The 8,784-nt window shown below is 37.5% G+C and overlaps 1 non-coding gene across 1 annotated transcript; it reads left to right on the top strand.

Annotated features, from left to right (window-relative positions):
• The first annotated feature begins 1,431 nt into the window (after positions 1-1,431).
• LOC122660624 lies at positions 1,432-1,514 on the top strand. Its single transcript, XR_006332734.1, has one exon. It is a non-coding gene; the product is annotated as a small nucleolar RNA SNOR75 (small nucleolar RNA).
• Positions 1,515-8,784: the final 7,270 nt, after the last annotated feature.

The following is an 8,784-nucleotide window of genomic DNA, read 5'->3' as shown; positions in this document are numbered from 1 at the left end:
GGACCGATAAATTTAAGTGTATTTATGGACTATTTGTTTTATCCCAATTACTCCATAAATTTCCCAAATATACCTTTTCTTAACTTATCATCTCACATTATGTAGGCTGTTTATAAAGAATTATGGCCCGAGTAAAAACAAAGAATTGATAATTGAATATTATCAAACTATGAAGTTGATGGGCCAAAAAATGAATGGAATACAAAATCAATGTCATTTATATTGTTCAAAATATCATCATATGCATGTCAAATGAGATTGAAGTCCCCCAATCCAACGGTATAGGTCGGCTCAGGATACTTGGTTTTGGGTGCACTCTAACTGCGGGGTTTTCGATACCAAATCAGCGTATGAGATCGAGGCTCAAGGGAGTCTTTCTGATCTTAACACCGTCCGTTGGCAATGGGTTTGGAAAGCCCAATCCACTCTTCGAACAAAATGGATTCTTTGGCTTGCTATTAGAGAGAGGCTCAGCACTCAAGATAGACTACTCTTTTATGGTACTATTAGTAGTGCTGCTGTGTGTTCTGTAGATCCAAATAAATTTGAGATTTACTTATTTCGCCATTAATCGGAGAGGAACATTCTCTCTTTCTTGTTTTCATCCCAAAGAATTGAATTTCATTAGGAACTATATGGATCAAATTTGCATAGCCAGGTTATAGCCTATTTAGTATGAGCCTGTTTTATAGGTTACTTTAATTAGTATAAGTTCGATTATAGAATAGCATTCGACTGACCGCTCATAAATAAGAACATGCTTAGCCTATGAAGATAGATTACTTAATCGAGCCAGTTACGGTGCGAGATCCCAAAGTAGGGGGGACCAATTAAGCCTAACCGAACCTATTCGGACTGACCAATTCACACTCCTATGATTTATTTAAAATCGGATCAAAACAAACCCAAACCGATATAACCCGATGAGAAACTGATACATGTACATGTCAAACCAAACTCAAACCGGACTGGAACCAAAACGATGAAACCTTGTTGGATTGGTCTTGGATTCACCCATTCTCACACCGAAACGAATGAAACCGAACTAAAACTGGCCCTAACAGACTGAATGTCACCCTTATATTGGTCCATTGCCCAAGTGCCGTTGCTTTTCCGGTTCAGCCATCGCCGTCCCAAAGAAACGGCAGTAGTTGAAAGGGTAAGGAGATATTTGTAATTTTAACGTATGAGAAACCCTAAATTTCGATCTCTAACTCTATAAATTAGCCAGGGACGACTCCAATTCTGGATTACAAAGAGTTTATAATAGGCTGATCGCTTTCTCCGTTAGGCATTTGTTTCTTTGTGTGTTTAATGCAATTCTTATCGATCCATTTCTTATTTTCTTGCTACTGTTTGAGTTTTGTTATTGTAAGGTTTTGGTTAGTTTCTAATCTTTTTTCTGATCTTCTCTAAAAACGAAATGGGGTTTCTCAGTGATGTCAATAATTGATGACGAGTCTGATAACATCCATTCAAAACCGTGATGTGAATGAGGCATTTGTCTGAGAGAGATCCCTTTTTTCCTTCTCCTTTTCCGTCCCCCTCCCCCCTTGATGGATTTGATGAATCTCGAATTTCTTCAGTGTTTGTTTTTTTTTTCTTTTTGGGGCGGATGGTCTGGTTGGGGCTTTGTTTGGTTTTATAAGGTGTCTTTGTTTTCTAGTATTGCTTCCTAAACAATCTCATGGAACCAAGGTTTCAAGAATGGGCTAATAGGATTATGAAGCGGGAGTCACAGTTCCTGATGATTCGATGGCGCCTTTTTTTTTTTGTTTTTGGATAAAACATCAAAGTCGTAGGCATATTCTTTGATTCGATTCTGAGTTTTTTTTAAGACCCATTCATTGACTGCGTTAATCATTTGAAACCCTAATGGGATTGCTTCCGTTCCGATGGAAAATTTTGAGATATATTCATCTTGGGGTGTTGGAAGAAAACTTAGGTTATGTTTGTAATGCGTTTCCATTCTCTTTTAGAAAATAGAATGTATTTTTACTTGAGAATGATAATATTGTCTTGATTCATGATCCAACAAAAATATATTCTTGAGTTAGATTTCTCACATCCTTGTTTAGCATCATTGTTAAACGATTTTTAACAATAATGTTAAAAATGAATTTAAGAAATTTAAATCGAGAATTTATTTTAGTTGGACATGCTTCTAGGCAATGTTCTCATTATTTGGTAAGAATGTATTTTGTGTTCTCAGCTTCAAGATTTCAATTAAATTCTACACGAGGTACAAAATTTACTGTATGAAGACAGTGCAACATGGTAAGTTGGTTTTTTACTTTTTTATGATGTACTACTACTTTTGAACACAGATTGTTAATCAAGAACCACCCCCCCCCTCCTCACCCAAGAACATAGAAAGAATAACATGTGATTAATTACAGGCTACAGTACAGGAACATCTTATCTTGGTTCAACACTTGCCTACACAAGAGTAGGCAAGTGCAAAGACTACAATCCCAATTGGTGTATTTCAATGTCCCATAGAAAATTCTTTTCCTGTTCACAAACAATGTTTACCACATTGCCCCACTTGAAAAACACTAACGCGGGTTTTCCCTAAACACCCCCTCGTTTGCCCTAAAGGATGGTTAACCCCACCATCTTAAATTTCACAAATCCTTCTTAATGATATAGTTCGTTCAAAAAGATTTTTGCAATCTCCTTTGCTTGGGTGAATGAGATCCCATCTTCTATGAGTAGACGGAAACTTGATCTTTTTTATATTTATTTTGATCATAAACAACTTGAAAACCACAACTTTCATAAGCCATTGAATTAAATCCCAAAATCAATTTTCACAATCCATTGAATTAAGTACCAAAAACCTTGAAGGCTAGAATCCCTAAAATTATGGGTGTCAAAGAAACATGACCATCTAGACTCGGTCTTAACCCAACCTAGCTAGTACTTGGTTTAGTATTTTGTAGAGTTGTAAATGGATAATTGAAAATCCAAATTTGATCTGCATTTGTATCTGTTTAGGGGCATCCATATTCGTTTGGAGATGTTCAGAAAAAAATCTGAATATTTAGATAAAAGTCTGAATCTGAATACTTATAAAAAATTAAGTAAATAACGATTTTTGGGGTTTTTGAAAATTCAACAATTTTTAGAAAATGAAGAAAAGAGAATCATGATCTAAAACTATGGATTGAGAGTGAATTGTGTCTACTAGGGGGAGGAAGGTTTGGTTTACATAAGACAGAAGTGAATATTGATGGCCGAAAATCTGAATTTGATTTGCATCCGAATCCATCTGAAATTTGGAGGTATCCGTATTCAATCAGGATATATCAGAAACCGATTACATTTGATTTGTATCGCACCCGAATCTGATCCGTTTAAAGGCCTAGCATTTTGTTGGCTTTGATAGGGTTAGGCTGGGTTTTGGTTGAGGCTTTGGCCATTGTAGGGTCAGCCCGACCTGGTTAAAGGGGAACAGTTTTTTGTATGGAGTATGATTTATGTTAGTACTTTCATGAGTCTATCTCTCTTTCTTTTTTATAACAAGGTGATAGAGGTGTTTTTTCATATGGGGAGGAGAGAGATAGACTGATGGGAGTGTTGGTGTAGGCCACAATTCTTTACAGAGATTTTTTTTCCATATATATATATATATATATATATATATTTTATGTACAAATGGGCTTTGTTAATAAGTGGTTCACTGGACTGGGGTTTGCTTTGTTAAACCGATCCGTTGACACCCCTACATAGAATAGCAACCACTCTAATTATTGAAATCGTTCTAACTCTTCAGTAGACAAAAGAAATTCTTTAATCACCGCTACGGAGTAAAGAAATGTACCATGAGGTAAGTGTATAACAGACTTCTTAAAACCATTTGAATTCAAGAATCGGAAACAGTCTTTTACTAATTTTCTTTTGAAGGGTAAATCAAATCTGAGGTGCCCTAAATTTGCATAATGGATGTTTGGGGTTCCTATGTAACAGGTGTTGTTCAAAATCAGAATTATTTCCAATTTTACCATTGTAAGTCTGTGTCTGGGTATTTCAAACACCACCGATTACCACATCCTCCACCCCGCTACCGTCGTTCCTCTGTTGCAGCCCATCTGCAAATGCCACAACACTTCTGTTCCCATCCCCTGCTGGAACTCATCTCAAGCTTCGTTTGCAGGTTGAGCATGAATGTTCTAACAGGAAACACAATCAAGGGGGAGAGAAACAATAGGGGAGTTCGTTAGTTTGTAGTTAGAAGGCGTAGCAGGTAGCAGCAGCATAATCAGATTACAAAGTGATAGGTGGAGGACGACGGTTACGATTAGAGACGTGCCATCTCTAAAAGGGAACGAAGACTGACATGACCATCTCAAACATAAACCAGTTGTGATTTTGAGTTTTCTTCCTTACCCTATTGAATCGTTATTTTTTTTGGGGGGTGTGGAGTGGAAGGAATGAAGATTGAAGTTTTGAGATAATCCAAAGTTTACTGAGAATTAGGTGGTCTTCACAATAATCCAGTGAGGTGTGCGAATCGCATATTCTAATGTAGCAAAGTGGCTGGAAAAGTAACTTAAGAAGAAAAAAGGCGTGTGAAAAGAAGACGAAGGTAAGAAAATTTGTAAGCTGTAGTGGCAGAGGGATTATTGAGGTTGCAGAAGGGGAAGCCATTGCAGATGGGTTCTCCAAGATTTTCTTGCAGAGCAGCGGTGGTTTACGGCAGCGACAACGAGGAAGACTGGTCTTTGCCCTTTGCATTACAATTTGCAATTCCTTTCACTGCCTCATTGGGAGGCTTTTGGCGTGACTGTCGGATTTACAGGTGGAGAAGAAAAGGGCTGCAGAGATTTAATCCGCAGTGTTGATGATGAATTGGATTTCAGTGCTACATCGATGACATTTGTTCCTGGCCGAGTTCGAAAACATGGGATACATTTTGTAGGGGAGGGCGGTGATGAAAGGGAGGAGTTGGTTGGGAGATTTGCGGCAGGGAAAAGATGGCGCTGGGCAGGGGTAGGGTGCATGGTGGGTTGCGGCTAAATTGACGGCGACAATGGTGGTTGGGTTCAGGGTTGGAAGGGGAGGTGAAGGTGGATCAGGGGTGGGAGTGGAGTTGATCAGATGGTAAATTTGGAAATATGTTATTTTGAAATCTAAAACTAATTTAAAGAGGCATCCCAAACGTCCATTTTCAAAGAATGGGTATTCTAAACATCTTTTTTCACAAATTTACGGGACCTCAGATGTATTTTAGTATATCGAATTTTATACAAATTCTTCAAACAAGCTTGGTATTCTATAATTAAAGAGGAGGGGTATCTACACGTTGCATATATTGTAAAATCCCACGCCAATTTAATGGTTGCATAGGAAGAAAAAGTATGTATATATCCCTTGATGAAATTATAGATGGTGACCGTTGGCCATTGAGGGAATGGTCTAGATTGATTATATCCTAATTTTTAAAATAAAACTTAATCAAATTATCCTCTATTTATATCATTTTTATATAGTATATAATTTTTCAGAGAAAGAGAACAATACCTGAGCATGTGTGGTGTGCTGCCATTGCTTGGCTGTGTCTAGACACATTGGCCCACGAAATGACAATCGCCAATAGAAATTTTTACCTTTCCAAGGGGGTTTGGTGGTCATATTGCATGCCTGTGTCCTAGCCCAAGGGCAGCACACTGCACAAACTAGAATTTTTGACTCTTTAAGAATATTAATTCCTAATCATAAATTAGCAACTCTTGTGAATGCAACGGTAATGGGGGGGGGGGGATCTAAGCACTGGTTTAGGGTTTAGAAAACCTCATCTAAACCAGAATTGCAGGGATGGAACCAAACCAGATTTAGTGGAATCCAAAACTAAGCGAAGGCAGATCAGATAGGCTAATAGTCTGATCGAATGGCCTAGTCAGCATGAAGAATAATCCACCAAAGTTTGCAGAAGATCCAAAGGTCAGATATTAAGATATTGAAGAACTCCATTTTAGAAGGTTACCTAAACCCCAACAGAAAATAGAACCAGAAACTATAATTTGTAATTCAAATTTAAAAACTAAGAAATTTTGGAAACTGAAACTGAAAATAGAAGCAGAAACAAAAATCAAAGGTAGGTTCAGGAACCAGATTTTAGAAAGGAGAGTTGAACTAGGATCCGAATATTGTTTAAGAAAACTGACCTTAAAACAGGGTCCGAACCTAGGATTCAACAGATGAATCAATACCAAGAATAACTACATCTGAATGGGAATTAATGCAGCTATTAATCTTGTGAACATAATAGATATTGAAACAAAATAGAAAAAACATAAAATCGCAGGTGAAGAAATTTTGACCTGTTTGCAGGAGAAAAGATGGATAAATAAGAGAGAAAAATCGGAAATCCACCTGAATAAACCTGCTGAACCACAGCAAAAGACAACTGCTGAATCCATATTAGTCCACCCTAGTAACACTCTTAAATCCCACAAGAGTAAGCCTGAGATGCACACACCAAAGTAGCAGCCAAAGCCTTTCAACATTGAGAAATTCGTGAGTAGGGCTTTAGCCCCTTACATACTTGGTACAGAATACAGCTGGACAGACTCGGACTCAGAAAAGAAACGGCAAAGGAAACATGAACTGTAATATGTACAAGAGTGGGAAGTGGAGAGAAAATAGGGAGATAGATTGGCTTTACAGACGAAACCATGGCGTCTTGGCTTATTAGGAAGTCACTGACCCATGCTCAAGATAAGATCTAGAGAAATAAATTAGGAGTTTCCAAGTCCACCTTCATTTCATAATATACAAGCTATTTTTTTTTTTTGGATGAAGAAAACGTCTATTCATTCATTAAACATAATACCTACATTAACAGTAAGTTCCTCAAAAGAGAAGTTATTCAGTCTAGCATACCTGGATAGTCTGTCTACCGGAGTAATGTAAGATCTAGGTTGTTTTATAATTTTTACAGACCTTAGGGATGAAATAATATACAAGCTATTTGAAGAGTACAGATCAATTTCCATTAAGGTAACTACTATTCAACCACATTTCTCATGATGAGAGAGTCCCAACTGAACCCATTACTTCTAGTTACAATAACTATTCACATAACTACTATTATGCCACTACAGCTGCCACGAATATAATTCCCATGCAATGTGGATGATGGGAAAGAGAGACATGCCTGTACGCAACAACTCCTCCCTTAAAAAAAGATCTTGTCCTCAAGATCAAGTTCAGGGAATTGTTGCTTCATCCTCCCAGGTTCCCTTCTCTGGAAATAATCCTTGCTAGTTAATTAGCAATGTGTCTCCATCTCCTTGGACACTTGGAAGAGTTATACGAAGTAGGGTGAATTTGGGAATCTGCCGGCTGGCCTGGCTCTGACTAGGAAACTGATATAATAAGGAAAACAACTTGGAAACAGGACTGCAGTTTTAATAACCTATCCCAGCCTGACTAATAGCAGCACAATAATAATAAATTAAAGAAAAAACAGTCCTAAATAGAGCCCATTATTTCTGTTACTTGGTGAACCAGAACTGAACTGTAGAGTCTGGAAAGAACTAGAAAACAAGTTAAAAGTTGGACCAGACCAAATCACAGGCTATGCTGGCCAGATTTCTCCTCTTTCTTCTCCTGACATGGCTGGAAATCTGCATCAAGTGCTAACCACTTACCAAAACAATAAGAATAGTAATTTAAACGGAAACTGTAAGTAGAACTCCTAATGAAATTAAAATTTCTAAAGCAATACTCCCATAACAGATAAGTTATTAGAAAATTTGTTATAACTTTCCAAATATAGAATTGCAAGATCTTGCACTCACTAAATAGGTAACTAAAATACCTTCCAAACGGCACAAATATCATGCAAAATAGAGAATTTGGTACCATTCAAATTTAAGCCCAAAGAAGAGAGACACAAATAACCAATTGTCAATTGTAAAATGCTCCAAAAAACCAAACTGATTAAGTTGTTTGTAACAAACAATCAAATCATAAGAATTCTTTTCTATGATGCTGCAGGCATCATACCCTACAATTGATTAGATTGCACAATCAAAGTTTTCACATCAAGATCATTATCAGTCACTACCAAACCAATCCATCTCCATGGTATTCACTATTGACACAGTAGCAAACCACAACTGACTCCATTTCACTGAGCCAGTGGGTTTCTGTTACCAAGATACCATATTTTGTCCACAAACACCAGCCCCAATAGTGCAGGCTCCCATGAGGTCACAGGTTAAAAAAAAAAAAAAAAAACACATTCCATGGATTAGCCATTTGTCAAGTTTTACATCCCAACTCAACCATATGGACTACCATGTACTCAAGTTGAACACCTTTGTGTTTTCAGCGGTTGGACCAAAGTTGTCCAAATTAAATTTACAAAATTTTCTGAAAGCTTTAATAAAGCAGGGAACATGCATCAGAGGTGGAACTTGCCTCATGGAAAATTGCCACTAGAGCAAATATTCAAAATTTTTTACTTGCAACCCCCCAAAAAAGGGATAAAATTTGAACCAATTATTAGTAAGCTAATCAATGAGCACTGTCATAACATCATTCAAACCAGCTGAAAATTCATTTTCCAGCCCTGGCATGAGCACTGTCATAACATCATTTAAACCAGCTGAAACTTCATTTTCCAGCCCTGGCATGTACATGCGCGGTAGCAAAGCTTTCACCTATTTACTACAAGTACAAGTCTATGACTCTATGGTGAAGTCGAGCCCAGCATCTGCATCAAGCTACCACTTTTTCATAATTTTGGCCAGTTTCCAATTGTTTGGGGCA

This window comes from Telopea speciosissima, chromosome 4 (genome assembly GCF_018873765.1).
Source record: "Telopea speciosissima isolate NSW1024214 ecotype Mountain lineage chromosome 4, Tspe_v1, whole genome shotgun sequence".
In the NCBI taxonomy this organism is placed as follows: Eukaryota; Viridiplantae; Streptophyta; class Magnoliopsida; order Proteales; family Proteaceae; genus Telopea; species Telopea speciosissima.
Note: the sequence above shows the minus strand (reverse complement) of the source record. Positions and strands in the feature narration are given on the sequence as shown.